The following is a 21,865-nucleotide window of genomic DNA, read 5'->3' as shown; positions in this document are numbered from 1 at the left end:
TGTATTGTTTATTATATTGTATAGAGATGGCATGGTGTAGTAGATAGAAAACATGAATATTAAAAAAAGATTGTGGTTTCAAACTCGGGTGAGGACCATTGTACTGTCATGTGTTTAATTTGGGTTTAATCTCAAGCTTAGTAAAGAAAAACATCGTGAGAAAGTTAGTGTGCATGAGTGAAATTATTTCTCATATCTAACCAATAATATAACAACCCACCATGGAGTAGCACGATGGAATAAGCTCCAAAATTTCTTCTCTTTACTTGAGGTCTTAACCGGTCAATGGGACTTTTGTGGATATATTGCTGTTTCATATTTTTTTAACGATCTCTAAATAAAAAAATAGATTTCCTGAATAAAAACACATTAAGTATACGAAACCTTAAATAAAAAAAATACACAAAGAATGTAATATACTTAAGGTTACAGTTGTCCTTATTCACGAATTCCCAGCAAATTATCGTGATTCTTTAGAAAGGAATGCTTAGTGCAGCGCGATGCAACGACCAAAGCGGTAATAAAGTAGGCATCAAACAGACTACGTGCTTCACAAGAGCTACGTGATAGTTCCCTTATACTGCCTAGTGGACGAATTAAAAGAGGAATTTACATTACTCTTTCCTACATTTAAGTCGGCGTAAAAAAGATATGAACATATTATTTAAAACATTTCTGTGCAATTTAAATTATATTTCATAGTATAATTATGCTCTCATTTTGCATGACATTTAAAATATAAACTACATATTTTTCATTAAATTTTTGTACCGAGTTTTAAAATCGTACTTCAGTTTACAGAACTTATTTGCTTTACCTCCTGGGATTAAGATGAATGTTACAACTTTTGAATGAAAGCTCAAAGTTTGAAGTATATTTATATAGTAAAATCTATTATTATTAAATAAATTAAATTAAATTAAATCTTGCTAGTGAGATTTTCACACACAAATGTATACAAAATTCTAATAAACTTTTTATAAAATAAATACTCACTCAATGTTGAACAAATTTCTTGGAAACAAAATACGCCACTGCCTAAGTTGAGATAGAAATCCGATGCCTTTGCGTACCAGCTGTTAATGGAATATATCTGCTAACACTGAAAGTTCTTTTTTTAAAATATTCAATGAAGTGAATATTTTAGTGCCTGAACTTTTATAACATTCGACTGTTCCAAAATTATAAAAACAATATTAACAAAGAGATTTTTATCATATCATACACCGTGACAGAAAATTGAAAATATTTTAAAACCTGACTCAAAGCTTACCTGATCTCTTTATTTAGTAGAGTTGCGTGGGCGTAATAATGTAAAATACCCTTGATATTTTATATGAAATACTCCTCCAAAAAAAATCTATATCTCATCAATAATTATATAAAAATTCTGTCATTTTAGTATTACAAGTTATTAAATAAAAATTATAGCAGTATATCGACAGTGAGTAAATATATTTACTTCGATTGATACCGTTTTCTGTGAAAGATACGTAAGTATTTTGTTCTGTTTCAAATGGACCCGCATACCTTGTAATGTAAATATGTGTATTTACTTTGGTAATACAGTCATATATATAAAAACATTTATTTTGTAAATTGATTTATCGCTTATGTTTTTCACTACATTCTTTATGTAACTTTATGATACTTAAGGGCTGAAAAAAAATACAATTAATACTAGTTTAAGATAATATACATATATTCAAAAAAAGTCGAGATGGCCCAGTGGTAAGAACGCGTGAATCTTAACCGATGAACGTGGGTTCAAACCCGGGCAAGCACCTCTGAATTTTCATGTGCTTAATTTCTGTTTATAATTCATCTCGTGCTTTTCGGTGAAGGAAAACATCGTGAGGAAACCTGCATGTGTCTAATTTCATCGAAATTCTGCCACATGTGTATTCCACCAACCCGCATTGGAGCAGCGTGGTGGAATAAGCTCCAAACCTTCTCCTCAAAAGGGAGAGGAGGCCTTAGCCCAGCAGTGGGACATTTACAGGCTGTTACTACTACTACTACTACATATATTACAACTGTCGCAATATTAAGGGTTGTATTCCGTGCTATAAGATCTTGATGCTCTTATAAAAACTACTATAAATATAAGTTTGATTAAAAATAATGTTACCGTGAATTAAAGTAATAATTAAATCAAAAATAAAAACTATAGTAAAATAAATAAAGCGATCTCTACCAATTATTAAAAATACATATAAAATAAAATATATGAGTTAAGAAAGTATATGCTGTCAGTTATAAAACACTTAAGAAGATTTATTCCGTAAAATCTTTATTATGACTTTTCGATCCGTTTATCGTATATTTAATATATAATATTTTAAACAAAACTGTATTTACCCGTTTTTGGATAAAACAAATGTGTCGCAAGGTAATGTTTTCATTATTTTCAGTGGGCAAAGCGTGGGTGGGACTAGTAATTATAATATTTTTAGGAATCAGGATGGAAATAGAATTTTTAAAGAGACAAATCAAAACGACTATACCACAATAAAGTAAACGTATATCGACACGAACAATTTAGACACAAAAATTGAACAAAAGAATCAACACTGAGCAACTGAAATATTATTTATGAGATATCAACCACAACCGAGAGTCCAAGCAGAAGTGTCGTAATGCCAGCCTGGCCGGCCGATGAGCTCGGCAGGGCCAGGCCTCACCACGATGTGGTGACCATCACGTGATCAAGTCGAGCCTCTAGGCCACGCCCTTTCGGAAGATATTTCTAACAATATATTAACCTCTAACTTATATTAAAAAACAAACTAATAAGCTACACTACATCAATACACAAAACATGCTAAACTGTAAAATAAACAAGTACTCTTAATTTGATTACTAAAAATCCATCCATTTCAATTATTTTTGTTTGTTTTTTATTAAACTGTTGCGTTTTTTCGAAGCAATTAAATGCTTAATTTCTATGTTTTTATTTCACTGCTTCGTTTAATTGGTTTCGTGAAAATTGATAGTTGGTAGTTGTTTAGGCACGATGGAGATAAACTAACAAGTATCAAATGAATTGGTGTGCAAAAGCGAGTAATGGATTGACCTTTGTTGTACTTTATCGAGTGAAGCTTTCTAATTTTCCTGTTCACTAAATCTTTATTACTCCAATAGCAATATATAAGGCTAAATATATTTTAATTACTGTAATATTTCCTACTAATATTATACACGCTAAAGTTTTTGAGGATGGATGGATCTTTGTAACTCTTTCACGCAAAAAGTACTGACCGGAAATGGATGAAATTTGGAATAGATATGACTTATATTCTGACTTAATACATAAGCTAACTTACACCTGTCCCCCTTTCCTAACACGCAGGCATAGCCGCGGGCGGAAGCTAGGATTTTTAATATTTTCTGTAGTCGTTACAGCTCTGACACAAAATATTATTTTAAAACTACTGCAAAGAAAATTCGAAGCTTTTATGTTATCAACACTAATTTGTGAAAACTACTTGTTTTTCAAATTGTTAGTGACTTAAAAAAAGCAAACGTTGCAGATACAGAAATAGTTGGAATAACAGCGGAAACGCAATACGAAAATAATACGATAAAAGAAAATTCAATTATAATTGCATAGTTGTAAGATATTTCCATTATTTTATGAAGAATAAAAGAGATTTTTATTATTTTTATTAAATAACGTTGCATTAAAACATTTTATCTCTTCTTTTAATTTACAGGCTTAAAATAGTACAACGTTGTAAGCGTTGTAACGCAAGTTGGCGCAACATGGCGTGGTCGTAAATACATACGGGGGCACCATTACTTGTAGCTATCTGTTAGCTTCATGACTTTATTAGTACTTGGTAAATATTGCTCCTTCACAAGGGCTTCAGTTTTGTTTTTGCACACAATAATTGAACGTCTGTTACTGTTTTAATTCATTAAGTTTTATTCACCAATGTGATTTTAATATTTTGATTATTATACATATGTTTAGCATATACAACAATTTAGCTAGCTTAAAACAATTTACTCACGAAATGATATATGATATGTCTAACTTCGAATGGATCTTAACAAAAATAAACCACCAAATTATACAAATTGAAGTAAATCCAAATAAAACAATTCGTTTTTGACAAATTAAAAGTCACGACAATTCTAAGATTTACTGTAATTCAATATCTTACTGTCCGAAAGCCCAAAAACAAAATGGCGGTTCAGCGATAAGGGTGCGGCCATTTTTTCTAAGAAACTGTTGCGATAAAGAATATTTCTTTATCAAATATAGATAAAAAAACATTTCCTGTCATACAATCGAACAAACCACACCCTCTTTATTTGATCAAAGTTCAAAATTATGAATTTATCGACATTTCTGAATGGCATAAATTTTGGGCATAATGTTTGTTTATACACGATTATTATTTTAATAATCAACAACAGCGTTATAATCTTTGCTCTATATAACGATTGTATATAAAACGTCAGTTAAATTGCATTGGCGACAAAACTTACGAATTCCAGATTGGAAACATAGTTTTTTACTTATCTATATCTATACTTATAATAAAATTGTAACAGGCCGATGATTGTACATTATAAATATCGAAATATATATATATATATATCTTTATTAGAGCAACAGAAGCCAAAACAACGGTTTTTGGAATGTTTGTTGTCTGTCTGTATGTTTGTACCCGCAAAAAGCAAAATCTACTCCACGGAATTAAATGCGATTTTCACCGATGTATTAGAGGTTAAACTTAAAGTATAGGCTCCATTTTACCGCAGGAAAATATCTTATTCCGATTGTTTTAAGTTCGATATTGCCCGGATCTCACGTTATTTTCTGAAGTCAATGATAAATTGACAGATTTTGAGGAAACTAGCGAAGCATTTTTCATGTGAACAGATAAATTAGTCGTACTGTGGTTACATTACATTAACAGTTCTATGAATTAGTAAGGTCAGACAAAAACAAACGATAAACAGCTGTGTCGTTTTGTTTATATAATTACAGTTCAACTTAAGAATCTTAAGAAAGCGATAATCTAATACTTTATTGAGGATTACATATCCTATTTATAGTTCATATACATATAATTAAAGTCGAACACCTTCCAAACTGTTCTTATATAAATACATTTATAACCTTATTTTAAGACTTTTAAGTTTTTCAAATTTTACAATTAAAAGGTAATGTTGTCCCAGTTAACTTTTCGTATTGCAAAAAGTATTTTTGGGTAATAAAATATTCATAACATTCTCGTTATTGTAGCTTTAAAAGGTACCTACATTTTTCCGCTTCGAAAAGTATAGACAAAGGGTGGAAAAGTGTACGACGAAACAAAAGCCTCGTTACACTGCTATGTTTATTCCATTCCATATTGATTAATTAATTGTGAGGTAAAAGTTGTTTCACATGTATAATATTGGTATTTAAAATAATGTAAATCTTCAACTAGTATTTACACTATTAACTGTTGGCCAAATTACCGTGATAAAACGTCACGTCCCTTACAAGCCGTTAAACAATATATATGGAAAAAATCACCTACGCATCTCACATAACAATGGATCGACCATTGTTTTGTAGATGCGTGCACGAGGCGTGCAAGTAACGCGCATTTGCATTAATAATATAAGGTATAGTAAAAAAAGTAAGGTAATACCTTGTCAATGTCCCACTACTGAGCGAAAGCCTCATCTCTTCTTGAGGAGTTGGTTTGACGCTTAATCCCCCCTTGATACAACAACGCGGGTTGATAGATGTGGTCATATATGGCAGAGTTTCATTCGACACTAATCCATCGACTTATATGATGCTGGCATAGTACAATTAATAGGATTTTAAAAACAAGATCGATGCCGTATTTGCACAAACTGGTTATGTAATCCGTGAAATATTGAAAGTCAATTATTCCCTTGTTATCTCTAGCACTTTATGCTCACCCTTGAGATTGAAAAAGTTAATGGCTTGGAACCATTCAGCGTGGTTTAAATAAATCGATGTCATACCATTTCCCGCCGAAGTAAAGCTAACCGCGAGTCCGTTTTAAACATTTTATAATGGCATCATTATCGAACGTTAACACAGTCTGTTGATGAAATTCTCGTGACATTATGTTTTTTAAATGACAATGTCAGAATATTAATACTGAAATTTGATACGTGATAATATTAAAATCATAATATATTTTATTCAACAAGCCCTTTTGAATAGTCATTGATAACATTCATTTAAATTTATACACGGTTTGAAATGTAGAATCTTCAAAGAAGAATCGGAAAAAATAGTAATAATAATTATATTAGTTCAAGATATATAAGAATAAATTAATGTTAATCACTAACGATATTAAAATTTTACTTACGGGTTATTAAAAACTATCAGTTTATTTCTCAAACCTAGCAATAATAGTTATTGTACATTACAAAAAATAGTCTTGTAAACATTTTTGTTACAAACTGAATATACATTTAACATTACAACACTAATGATGTTTGACTATGATTACCATAAGCGAACTAAAATATAATGTTTTAAAGGTACTTTTTTTTCTTACGAATTTTATAGAATCTGTATTATATATCATTATATTTAAAAAGTGTCATTTACGGCTGTAAGGGGTAAAATATATTTTCGTTCCTTTTTTCAATGATTTTTATTTAAATGTTTTGCAGATTAATCGTTTACTGGAAATCAAAAGAATTATATAAATTGTAATTTACAAATTTGTTGAAGATACTTCGTGTTTTTTTAACACAAAACACTTCTTTTTTCTTTTTTTTCAGCTTATTACCGTCTACTGCTGGATGCCTTCCCAATAATGGAATTCCTTACCAGCTCGCGTGTTCCACTCCTCTTACCACCCGGGTTCCTTCAAACGAGGCGTGAAGAGGCACTTACCATCAGGTGGAGTAGAGTAATTTGCCCTCCCAGCAAATTAAAAAAAAAATAGAACGCAAACTATTCCGATATCGGGCAGCCCGCATCTATCCCGTACCTGCAAACTTTTTCGACTCGTCGGTCCACCTTGCCTTGCCTTGGAAGTCATCGAATGTTATAACTTTATAAACATTTAATTCGTTTCGGCAGTTTTTCAGAAGAGCTTTATAACTCTTCAGCAAATGTAATATACCATTGTGGAGGGAGGAATTTCAGATTTTTGCCAGCTCTTTCAGAACTGATGTTTCTCCTATGACACAAACACATTATATTTACACAGTCACATTATGCAATCAATAAGTATATCATATTATTTAAACATACTTTGAAATACAAAGTACATTTCAAAACGAAGTTTAGAATTGAATACATTGAATGTAAAATATTTTGTGCAGAACAGTATAAAATATGTGAAATGGATTCATGTGGAACTATTTTCAGCTGTGTTTAAGAAAAGTTTTAGTCATTTAAAGTTTAAAAAATATTACCGAAATTTCCATTACCTAAATTCAAAATAGTTTTAGTATTTTAACATGTCACCGCTTTGTGTTTCTGATCATTATTTATACCGGATGTAAAATGTTGTTGTTTAATTATCGTTGTTACACGACTAAATCCTTGTAATCTAAATGAAATGCCAACACACTAATGCATTTCTCTCGATGTGTTGTATAATTTTCGTATTAATGACATAAGAAACTTGCTTCCCTATTTGTAAGTATCAGAGGGAGAAGTGACGGATATAATGTAGTCCTTAGCTGGTGATTTATGGCCATCTCTGGACCGCACTGCGCCACACATTCTCAAGTATTTTGTTCTCACTACTTACTAAATTATTTACACGACAGTGTTACTAAACTTCTTCCGTTAATTCAAATTATTATAGAACAAAAAAAACAACGTTATTATGATAGAAAATGCATTTCGTTATTTGTATCGCATTCAAAACCATTGGCAATGTAAGTTATATCCAGTGACAACTATAGCGATTTTTATTGATATTTTTTTACATATACAGTATGCATGGAACGAAACATAATATTTAATATGAAAGCAATAACAGAAAAAAACTCTTTACATTATTGTCACATCATTAATGTTCATTATTAAAAAAGTAGTACAAAAAAATATAAGCAATCGTTTTAATAAATAATATAAAAGTTATTGCTGACACAAAAAGCTATGCCTCAATTGTCCAAAAAAAATGTGGACGTGGACGCCCGGCAAATGTGAAATTGAAATTGATGGTTATCGAAAGAATTTATAAATAACGAAAACAAATAAATATGGAGTCCAAATATTTTTTTATAGAATAGGACGGTGGAGCATATGGGCCTCCTGATGGTAAGTGGTCACCAACGCCCATAGACATTGCCATTGTAAGAATGTTAACTATCGCTTACATTACCAATGCAATTTTTTATAATAATATATAGTACAGGCAACGCACGTCGTCATGTGATAAATCTCATGCCGTGTCCCATAACGGCATTCAAATCAGTCCTACCCCGAAGGCGCGCCAATAGATTCACATCAAAACATTTCATATTTTTTTCAACTTTAGCACAGAAACATGAGAGTGGACCACCTGGAGTACCTCGTTATGCGGTCAATTATTGACAGTTAGTTACACGTTTCAATTTTATGAGAGACTACTACTCCATTAAAGAAAATTAGCTTTATTAGATCACTTTTTAGTATGCTGCCACGCTGTAAAATAAATTGTATGATAATAAAAATTTATAACGCAGTGATTGAAAATTTTGTAGACTATCGTTAAACTTACTTACAGCTAACGCTTGACATACTACATTGTACGCGACGTTTTTTTAAATTAAACTTTTAAACTATGATAACTAATTTACAAGGACAAAATCTGAGTAGAGCACTTTGTATAAATTATTTGAGTGAATCTATTTCAAGAATAATGTAAAGTTATAATAAAAAGCTACAAAACTCAACCAGATATACAGAATAATATTTTGTAAATCGTTATAAATACATCAATTTAAAAATGATGGGCTATAATAAATCTTCGACGTTTCAAATTAGAGGAGCAATGACGAGGAAATTAATGTAGGGCCTAACGAGAAAAATATAAGACAAAAGAAATTTATTGATTAAACGTCCCGTTTAAAATTAGGAACAAAGGAAGCGCAGCTGCTAAAAGTGTATTGATAAAAAAAGATAACACTATTTAAAAAACAATTAAAAGTATATTTTTAATAAGGTTTTAATAGTTTAATCCACACAGTTTTTGTATAGAAATGACTATAAATTTAAAATGAATTTAATGTATGTATATTTTAAAATGTTTTATTATTGTTTGTTTGCGATGCGGATAGCATAATATTATTATTAACGTTCACACACTAAAGCAAAACTAAGTTAATTAATCATTTTGTAAATATATTTCTCATCTATTCTACATAATTTTGATAAAGCTGTAGTAGGGCTGTGTCTACATCGAATATCATTAATAAAAAGTAATATTTAGTGATATTATCAAAACGTAAGCCCAAATTTGGCATATCGTAAAATAACGATGAAATACTTAGAGAACTTGGCAAAGAACAAAAAATAACACGAAACATTCAAAACTTTCTATTTTACTTTTGTAGCAAGAAAGTGTTTTTTATTAATTTCTTAAATGAGGTGATTGTGTATATTTTGATACCTGACATAAATATCCATACAATATCAGATTCCTAAGATTTACTCGTAAGTATTATGACATGCGTTGACATATATTTTATATGCATTTTAAATATATACGATTAAAGAACAAAGATATACATTTTTTATGGTTAAAAAAGGAAAAGATTAAATATTTTAAAAGTGTATTTTTAACGCTGTCATTATGGAATTATGCTATCTAACACTGCTTGATTTCTGCTGATTAAAATCCCTTTAAGTAAAATCGGTATTAAGAAAAACTGATATGCACAGGAACGCTTTAATGAAAAAGCGATCCACGTATTTGCGTACTGCAGTGCGGCATCGAAGCTAAAGAAAAAATAATCTAGCAATAGAAAGGCTCACCAGTTTTCATTACAGTAATGGAGTAACTTCTCATTAACATAATATGATTAAATTGGTAGAGAACTGTTATAAGATATACTCATGTATAAACCTCTTTCTATCTAAACTCTTTAGATGATGATTTGGTTTTAAATCGTGTTTTGTAAAATAAAGATTCCTCTCACTGGACTAAATTTATCAGAGTCAAAGTTTCAAGCAACTTCGGTTGTTAAATTATCCGTTGAGTTTGCATAAACTGTAGTATCTACTCTTATTATAGTACTTTACTGAATATTATGTTTCTGTTGAATGTAAATTAAAATTACTAAATGACTAAAATCCAAGTTATTTGATTTCGAACAATTAAGGTGTTTATATATTATGATGTTTTTTAAAACGCTAAGCTAAGTTACTAATCTATTATTTGATTCAAAAAGTAATTCAAAATTAAAAATATAAATACCTTATGTAAACTTTATTTTAATTACAAAGGTTGTGTCTAATCAAAATCATAGAAGCATTTATCTTTTTCCCGATATAAAAAAAACACGAAATGTCCTTTAATTTTTGCAATTTTCTGATTTATACTTGTAATTCAAAAATTAACTAGTAACTAAGTAACAAGTAAGCTAGGGCTATAAAAAAGCTTTTGGTGTTTACTGTATCTTCTTTTAGCGCAAAACCACATCTACTTTTTTTTCTCGGAGTGGAAACGTTCAAAAATGGTACTCGAGTCCCATGGGGTGGAACCGGGTTATGTGGGATTCTTACCCACTAAAACCACTGTGATGGCCGTCCTCAGCACGGATGGGAGAGGTTACGTGAACGTGTTGATATAACGCATCCGCGACCTCTTCCGTGCTGTGCTCCACTCGTGGCTCGGCGGAGTCCTCCTTAATCTCAATCGAAGGTAATCTCTCCGCAACGTATCCCCCCCACCCCCCGCACTCCTCGCTAGTTAATATTCTAAATTATGAAAAGTTATAAAACAAATAAAATTAATTCATTATTTTTTAACCTCATCCACAAATATAATAGAAAAATAATATTGTTTAATTTATTTATAAGGACACCCCTGTTAGGCACAACATAGTACCTGTATATGCCTTATTAATTGGAAACATTATTGTTTCATGTTAACCAAAGCAATATTTTGGCTTGTTTCAGTAAAAATATCGAAATGAAAGAGTGCTTTGAAACGTGTATTTCTGTAACTACAACGGGCATCAGTGCTAAACTAAAACAAAAAATCTAGGAACACGAGAGGCCACTATTTTCCATTACTGTAATGGAGTCACTTTTCAGTTATGTTTTTGTGGATGAATTTCTGTCCATTAACCCTATCTACAATATTCCAAATTGCTTCCAATTTAATTGCTATGTTTTATTTAGTTTTTCATGAATGTTAATTTACGTTCACAAATGACATGTACATAGTCATTAAATTAATTAAACTACTTCTACTAACTCCTAAATATTAAGATACAGAATCCTTAATTAAAGAGGATCTTGACTAAGAAATACAATTTTACTCGCAAAATTAATCAAATATATAAAATATAAGTTTTAGTTCTCTAAGTAATTCAATTAACATTTATTTATTTTTTCAGGATTCCTTAGGGGGCTAAAATTAATAATAAACAAGAAGACATCTAAATATTTATATAACAATGAAGAGATAAAGGTGTTAAAATAAAAAGCCTTTTTTACGTAGACAGCCTCAAAAGGGCAGATTTTAGTCACAAGTGAAATATAGTATTAATTATTGATATAAAATATTTTTTATTTAAAATAACCCTTTTTTAAAAACAAGTTTTTATTTTTATTTCAATATTATCATTAACTTGTTTTAGTGTAATTTATCTAGAGTTTTGATTTATAACATATGTTTTATAACACTGCAAAAAAAAGGATTTGACAGACTTACAAGCTCCGTTTCAATGAGGGTTTATTGGGAATGAACCCTCATTCAAACCAAACAAAATGATTCTTTAAAACCATGCACACCTCAAACACAACGTTGCCATACACTATGTTTTTGTTGTTCGTAAATGTTTTTTTATATTTATTAACGAAAATTAAATACAGATATATATTTGTAGCATTAATCTTTATTTCTAATTCATTCAAACATTCACCCAACGTTACTATGTATTATAAGTGTACAAAAATTGTCAAGACGATCTAAACAGGGTCAACACTGTAACAGACATAATTAACAAAAATCTATGTTAACACAGTCCATCTACACCCTAGTAAGTAAGCGGTAATAACAGCAATAGTAATTTATGTATAATAAAAATTAACTTGTGTGGCCACAATAATTATATGGTATCTAGTATTGATGTAAGCATTTATTTATTTGGAATATTTTTTCGAAACTTTACTATTTATTTTTAATAAGTGATGACGATAAATTAAATTAACTACTAAAGCTAATCGAACAGACAAAATGAATGTTTTTTAAAGTTTTTTTTTTTTTTTTTTTAACAATTATATATAAGCAAATAATATCGGTCTGGGATGGCAATACGAGACGACCATAGAACGTTTAAACGCACGCTCAACGGCTTTAAGAGCTTTGAAGACATGGGAGTTTCACAACACTGCCAATTTCCAAACTGCTACAAAAATGTCTTGTGAGAAAAACCCAAAATCTTTTACCAACCCGAGACAGCATTTCAAAGTAGCCATTAAATCAATGAGGCAGTTTTTAATACTTTATAACCTACGTCGATACTAAAACTATCGATATTAGAATAGTTGTGTTAAATTTAAAAAAAACAAAAAAATCTATTTTACAATATTAATTACTAAAATAGTACGTTAAATACTTTGATAACTACAGTATAACTGTAACTCATGAGGAGTTACTTTACACTGATGTCTGTGCCACGGAAAAGGGATTATGTTGGTATATCCAATAAATTCTAACCTAATTACTAACAAGTGTCAGAAGCAAACCATATCGCGTGAACAACTTGCGCCATAAGTCAGTTACAATTGAGATGTACTTAAGTTAACGCTGAACGTTAACGTCTTAAAAGTTTTGCTTCACTACAAGTAGATTTGATACATAAAGTATAGGTTTTATATTTAACTGCCATATGTTATTTATTTACCTTTATTATTTAGACATATAACAAAGGATAACTGAATTCTAAGTAAGTAATCGCACGTACAAATCTCTCTGCCTAATATCCTCTTTCTAAAGAGAAGAAGACTGACGGGCCTTAATCCACCACGCTGTTCCCTTGCGGATTGGCAGATCCAGCCACACATTGTGTTTATACAGAATTTTCGAAAGATATTATTATGATATTCATTAATATACTCCACCATCAAGCATATAGTTGAATTGAAACACATAATTAACACTTTTAATTCCTGAATTAAAACCTAATATTTGTAACAAAATGATAAAAATGAAATCACTTAAAATCATTTTTACTTATTGTAGAATGTATAGAGTAAACGGTACCCGAAATTTCAGTGTATAATTATAAAATAACAAAATAGTAAAACTACCTTGAATTAATTAATAATATTTTTTTCTGGCGTTGCAAGTTTTCAATTTATATTTATATGTACATGTACATTTACTCACTAAAACTTGATTATATTTTTTCCACAGAAAGCTTAACGTAATCATTCGGTTTGCAACATTAATTACATTAATATGTTCTTAAATGTAAAACAATTGTACCTGCACATTATTATATTGCGTTTAACAGTATAGTAATATTATTTTTCATATTAATAGCCATATTTTCCTTTATAAATAATAGGACTTTGTTGTTATTTCGCAATGGTTGTGAGGTAGAGAGCGGACTGTCACCTCAGGCGTATAACTGACTCTATTCATGTACAAGAATCTCTTAGGGATGCGTTTGAAACAAGGCTAATAGAAAAGGCATATCAAAACATTTATCATTCAAAACGATCTTCTTAACTTTGTAGAATTTTTATTTATTTATACTGAACTTTCACAAATTAAAATATTAAAAATAACAATAAGATTATAACCATTGGATAAAATAACGATATCTTAACTGAAGGCCGGGTCTGGGATTTCATCCATTTAAGAACTAAGTATTAGAAAGAAATTCGCTGTAAAGGAATACTTATATCTGCCTACTCGCATTGGAACATCTCTATTACATTAGGTGCAAACTAGGTTGGCCGGATTGCAGTGACAGTTTTTGAGGTGAGCTATGCAAATACTGGTCCACCAATTTAGGGTCGCTCAGCGAGCAATGGAACGCGCGATGCTTGGGGTTTCTCTGGCAGATAGAATCCGAAATGAGGACATTCGCCAGAGAACTAAAGTCACCGACATCGCGCTTAGAATTAGCTCGCTGAAGTGGAAGTGGGCTGGTCATGTCTCCAGGGGCATTGATGGCCGATGGAGCCGACACGTGTTGGAGTGGAGACCACGCTTAGGCAAACGTAGTGTAGGACGCCCTGTGACAAGATTGGCCGACGATTTAAAAAAGGTGGCAGGTTCGGGATGGATGCGGACTGCCCAAGATCGGGATGGTTGGCGTTCTATGGGGGAGGCTTACGTCCAGCGGTGGACGGCAAAAGGCTGAAAAAAAAAAATGCAAATACACAAATGTGCGGTTGCCTATTACGAAAATAAATTATTTATTTAAATTTCCACCTTGTAGTAATAGTACAAAAACTTCTATAAAACATATGACAAATGGGATGTAATTATTGCCTCTACTAGCAGTCAAAGGGCTGGTACATTTTTGCCCAGAAAATCGAGATTGCGATTCAACGCTATTTTTAATTTTTATTTTATGTACTTATTTAAGTTCTTAGTGTAAATAATTCTTATTTAAAAGTATTAAACACTTAAATTAGTTGTTAATAATCAATGCCCCACTATTACAGCATACATTTAATTAAACAGCGATTTAATTAAAATCTTTGCGTCATCGTAGATTGAAGTATTTATAACTCTTACTCTAAGTTTTTATTCATATAATTTACAAAACATTATTTTATTCAATTAAGTTGCACACTCCTTAATTTTTATACTTACAATTTATAATATATTTTATATTATATGTTTGACAAAAACAGCTTCATTTTACCTTTAGTACGTAATCAATATAGTCAATGGCTTAAAACGACCTCAGAAATACAATGTTGCTATAAAGCACAGGTATATAACATAAACGAATACGTATAGTATACTAGTGAATATAAATGATTTAATTTTAATTAAATTTATATTGTTTAGACGAAATTTCTCGATTTTTTTTTTTATTGACAATCCAAGGGTTTGGTTTGTGCTACGTTTATCGACGTTTGTCAAAACATTAATCATAAATGAAATAATCATTATTATATCAATGGTGATAATTAAAATGTTTATCGGTTTTTTAATTAGTAACTTTTTTATCAGTAGTATAAGTATAAAAATCATTTATTTCCGTTACAAATTAAAAATCAACTCCACAAATACTTTATTAGCTATTGTAATAAATATTCAATGTCAATTTCTATGTATTTTTTTTTTACTTTATAGGTCAATAGGTGTGTGTGAAATTATGGTGAAGATTAAGGTATGGTAAGTTCTTTTAAGTGAATGATTTAAAAAACAAATATATGTTCAGAATATGGGTGACATGCAACAGGGGATGCGGTTTTTCACCGAAAGAAAATTTAGTAAGCACCAAAAGCTTTTTGTTGTTATAAAAATAAAACAAAAAGGCTTACCAGAAAATCGTTGTGAAAGCTCTAGATTACTTTTAAATAATATAATTCAGTATCCAGTTTTTCCATCAACAACTCAAAAACATTACGAATATAAATCAAAAAATTCAAAGATTAGAGGACATTCCTATAAAAAAAAATATATTTTTATGTTTTTGGATCAAACAAACGTTAAAAATATAATGTAATTTACATACAACATCTTATTTTTAACATTGAACTAGATTAACCTATACAAAATCAATGAATAAGAGATAAGTAATTTTGTTTTTAACCAATTCTTAAGAAGGAACTGTAAATGTGAACACTGATTAAGAATGAAAATAGTGTGAAACCTGAATAATTTGTACAACGGGCCTACTGTAACGATATCAAAGCAATATACTTTAATCGTCGTCCAAAAAAGTTAATTTTCTTAAGGTATTCTTAATTCAAATAGGGAAGGCGTTTTGGTCAGCGTGTGTTAATGAAGGCGGTAAGCGGAAGTGGTGCTCGTAAATACTGGCGCGTTTCGTTTTTCCGTTTCCGCGGCGCTTGCCATAACTTCTGCTGCACGTCTTATTCAAATTACATGCCCGATTTAATTCGCGAACGCTATGAAATTTTGTTTCAGGAAAGTTTTACACAGAATATAGCAACCACATTTTGTGACTAGTGATTCACAACATTTACCATAATGAGGTCTAAATAAAGAACAAAATAAAACCGACAATACATAATTAGAAGACAATGTACATTATTTATCGGTAGGGCTTAGTGCTAGCCCATCTGAGTAGGTACTATCCGCTCATCAAATGTTCTACCGCCAAACAGCAATACTTCGTATTGTTTATGTATTTCACTTGTTATTATTGTCTGCCTGGTTTATCTAACAGCCACTTTATAACACTGCACTAGGTTCAAATACCGGATCGAATATGTAAAAATTTATTGGTCTCTTCTATCGAAAACTCTCAGTAAAATTTTGAAGTTTGGAAATTCGCAGTACTTTCACTCTCATGTCTCGGAAATCACGTAAAGCCGTTGGCACTGCGCCCAAACTCGTTTCAGACATGTTGTATCATCATTCTATTAGATTATGAGAGCGAGGAATGCAACTGTGTATTGGGCATCTGAGTACACCCACTTGTACACTATAATATATCCTGAGCAGTTGTGTAATCAAAATCAAAGTAAGCAAAGTATTTTTTTTACACTATCTCGCTAACCCTTCAAACCGGAACACGACAATATTAAGTATTTCTGTTATGCGGTAGAATATCCATTGAGTGGGTGATATCTACCCAGCTGCTTGCACAAAGCCCTACCACCAAGTAAAATAAAGTCTATGAATATTTCACTGCTGCGCTAAGGCTTTTTCTCTTTTTTGAGAACTCCAAATGCTGGTTGGTAGATATACATGTGGATGATTTTCGTCCACGATATGCAGGTTTTCTTAACGATACTTTTCTTCATCGACGAGCGCGAGATCAATTATAAACACAATTTTTCCGCATGCTTTGATTAAGAAAGTTATTTATTTATTAATTTTTAAAACTATTTTTCCTATTTTACATACATTCAATTTACAGTCTCAATCCCGAATATTTCAGACAAATTACCTTAATTATCTACCAGACAAAATAATACACTGTGGTAAGGTGACGTCCATGTCGGTAAATATTCGAATTAGTACCATTAAACAAAATCACTTGTGCTAAAAAAACATCATTGCAAATAAACTAAATATTTTATATAGAAATAGGTTGCTCAAACTTACGTCGAAATAATTTTAAGCTTCTTCTTTACATACTTTTTTCATTAATTCTACATTCCAAATTTCTTAAGGTTTTAGAAAATTTTACTAAAAAATATTTAGAAAGCCTAGAAAAACGATGACTTGAGAGTGACGCATCCATTCTCAAGAGAGTCAATCATCTTATTAAATGTTATACTTATGATGCTGGTTTTGTACGCAATCTCTTCGTTCACACATTGTTCATCTGAGCAAGTTGAAAGTTTATACAGTTATCCTTCGCACTTGCTAAAGGTCACTAGAATTGAACATCGTCATGGCAACGTAAAGCATGTGCATCTAAAATTAATGACATTAAATATTTCTTATATCAAACTTAAATAGAAGAAGAACAAATGATAATAACGAGATTATAAAACTAACAACCAACAAAAAATATTGAGTTTTTCTGTCGAAAATTTAATCTCAATTTTAGCCTGAAAGTCTGGAAGTGCGTATATTCCCGTGCCTCGGAAAGCACGTTAAGCCGTTGATCCTGCGCCTGAACTCTTCCCGGTCGTGTCGGATTGCCGTCCCATCGGATTATTGGAGTTATGGAATAGAGAGTGCACCTGTGTTTGTGCCCACACTAGTGCACTATAATATGTACTGCGCAGTTGGCAGTTGGCGGCCAATCTCTCTTGAGATTGGCCGCCATGGCCGGAATCAGTCTGGAGGACTATTATAATGTATAAAGCTCTTATGACAAATTTTCCACTGAAAGCTTATTATTAAATTATATTTTTATTATTACTGTCACAAAAATAGTTGAAATACGTACGAGTAATAATGGACCATTACCTAATTTTTTATTTGGTAAATTAATGACGAAGGTTAAATATATATTTTCCACTGAAGGCGAACTCTGAACTTTTATCTCAAGTGTTTTAAAAAAGTGAAATTAAAAAATTATCAATAATAACTAAAATATTTATGAGAATGGACATTTAAGTACTTTGCTACTGGTAATAAATAAACTACTCGATGATTGAGTTAATATAATAAGTTCATAAAATAAATTTTCCGCTGAGAGCTAACTGAAATTCTATCACAAGTCTTGTATAAATGCGAATGTTATCACGTACTAGAGGTAGGAGAGTTATCACGTATACCACGTGGGGCACGTAGAGTACTTGATGCCTACTTTATTACCGGGTCCATAGCTGTTGCATCGAGGTGCATCCACTAAGGATTCCGTTTATTGTCAAGACTTATACTTAAGGAGAAATTACAGAAATAACTAAATAGTAGTTAGAATATTATTACAGTTACACAATACTTATTTTATTTATTCGAGTGTAGTTTTAATGGACTTAAACGATTTTTAAGTTAGAGATTAATATTTATTTTATATTATTGCGGCAAGTTTCCTTTGGATGTAATCTTAGTTTTGTATGTAGTGACTTTCTTCTTTGTAATGAAAATAATGACAATTCTTATAATACATGACCTCTATATTTTATAAGCATTTTACGTATGTTTTAAAAGAAAAGTTAAGAATAGTTTTATTATCTCTGCGTGCTCACGAGTTACTAAGCTGAGTAGGTACGTGACTGACCAAGAACTGCAGTTGACTGAATAAATGTTTAATTTAATCAATAACAAATGTTATTTAAAATGTTGTAACTATATATATATATTCATAAATAAACATATTTTTATTTAAATAAAAAAAGATTTAAAAAAATCTTTTTTGGAAACAAAAGTTGTAGATACTAAAAATAACTACCAAATTATTATATAAACAAGACTTGTTACTATAAGGATTTTTTAATTAAAACATATAAATAATATTAATGTATTTACTAAAATATATTATATATTGATTGATGTATCAAATGCCTAGATAACTTAAACAAAGAAGGCTAGATAACTTAAATAATATAAACCTCAGTAATTAATATGTACATATAGATAAAATTTTATTTGGTATTCACCGGTATTCACCCAAGATGGCGCGCAGCGATATGAATTACAGCTCGGAGCGACACACTACGGTATTCCGAGCGGAAACCTATGGAATAATTGCCTATGCACAAGACATGCTTGACCGGAATGTCACTGAAAAGGCAATCTTATTTTCAATGACAGTCAAGCAGCCTTACCCTTTTCTCTTCGATTATACCATCAAACTTTTGAATATAGCAAATCTTTGTGTAAATACATTGAAAACTTTAAACTTCTATTAATAATACAGAGAGTAAGTATTCAACTCATTCGCATTTAGTTTTTTGAAAATTTATGAGAAATTGTTAGACAGTATTTTTAGTTCGGATTTATAAAGTGCGACTAAAATTTTGTTACTTTTAGATTATAAGAATATTGGTAATATAAAATCAATTGTTTATTAAAGAATTATAAGGTTACATTTGAAGAAAATGAGAGTTAATTACTTTTATTCATTTATTTTGAACTTATAAGATAATGTATTTAATAAATATTAACACATAATATAATTTACACATAAACAACACACTTAAAATAGTTAAAACTAGTACTGAGAATTTATTCCGAAATAAAGTAATTCCATTCATTTACATACACATACTCTATCATATATTAACAGTGTGTTAATCTACACTAAAACGATTTTATTAAACCACATAAAATTCGTAGTATTACATACACGTTGGTTTAATTAAAACTGAATAAATAATAAACCTATATCATTTTTCAAATAACCCACTTCTCGCTTTACAAAGTAATTTTAACGATGTTAAGCTACGTGGTTCAATATCAATCACGTCATTTGTTCATGAGTATTATAAAAGTTCAACAAATGCCATTAATGATAATACTTTAATAAAAGTTACTATTTAATCTTCTCCTTGAATCTGTTTTTAATGTCAATGGTAATAACAAATTTCGAGGATCTATTAAAAACGACTTAAGCGACAGGTTTCTTTTTTAAACTTTAAACTACATAATACTTTTTGAAATTAGAGTGTATATAATTGTTTCGAATTGAAAAAAGATTTTACTCTTATTTGGTACTTTTTAGTCAGAATAGTAAATATCAGTAAATAACAGCTTACTATTTTTTTTATTCTTATAAAACTATCATAACTAATATTTAAAATCACATAAAAAAACACAACAGCTACTTATATGATTATAAGTAAATCATAAAAAAAAATATTTATAATTATAGTTTATTTATTTGTAAATCAATATGCTCGATGATGAAAAAAACACTGTGAACCCAAATTTGTCGAATAAAAATCTTAATTTTTACTGGTGGTAGGGCTTTGCGCAAGCTCGTCTTGGTAAGTACCACCCACTCATCAGATATTTTACCGTAAAACAGCAGTACTATTGTTGTGTATTGTTGTGTTCCGGTTTGAAGGGTGAGTGAGCCAGTGTTATTACATGCACAAGGGACACAACATCTTAGTTCCCAAGGTTAGTGGCGCATTGGCGATGTAAGCGAACATTTCTTACAATGTCAATGTCTATGGACTTTGGTGACTGCTTACTATTAGGAGGCCCATATGTTCGTTCACCTATCTATACTATATAAAACAAAAAAACAAAAAAATCTGCCACTTGTGTATCCGCTAACTTGTATTGCAGCGTGATGGAATAAGCAACAAATCTTTTCCTCAAAAAAAGGAAGCATCTAGCCCAATAATGGGACAATTAAAAACATTTTTACTTAAGTCTATAGTTCAGATTCGTGCTGATCAGGTCAAATAAATACTTGTTACATTTATAGCATTAATACAATAGCTCTATTTTAGGTAAGTAAATCTTGCCGCGGAACTAACTTGTGCGAAGTACGTGCAAGCTTTAAAATAAACTCTATTTATACACCTTTTTAAAGAGTTTAGTTTAAATCCTTTGACCTACGAAAGAATAAAATACTACTAATAAAGTAGTACTAGAACCAACACAAAAATTGCACAAATCTTAACTATATGTACACCTATTTTACCAACGTTTAGCCAACGTTTTGATAGGATCACACTTGATTGAATATAATATTAAAAACGGAAACAACGCGAAACTTAAAGTGTACAAAACTGTAAGTGCTTCGAAACTCCTATTTTCATATAAATCCAATTCGACAAGTGTACACGAATACTTTTTATCAAAATGTAACCAATGATTGCAACTTTCAGAACGTTAATTCAATAAACTGGTAGATGAAAGCTTATTTACTTTCCGTATTTTTAATATAGTTAAAAAAAATATAAATAAAATATTTTGATATTTGACCCTTGATAAGTTGAAACTGAATTTAATTAAACTCCATGCAGTGGTTACGCGCTATAAAACGACACTTGTTATAAAAATAAATATAAATAAAAATTTTGACAGTATGTCGGTATCGTCATGCTAACTTTAAAAAAATATATCAATATAATACCGTCAAATATAACATTATATAATACCTAAAAATATGCCATAGT

The sequence above is a fragment of the Nymphalis io genome, chromosome 13 (genome assembly GCF_905147045.1).
Source record: "Nymphalis io chromosome 13, ilAglIoxx1.1, whole genome shotgun sequence".
Taxonomy (NCBI): Eukaryota; Metazoa; Arthropoda; class Insecta; order Lepidoptera; family Nymphalidae; genus Nymphalis; species Nymphalis io.
This window is presented reverse-complemented; position numbering follows the sequence as displayed.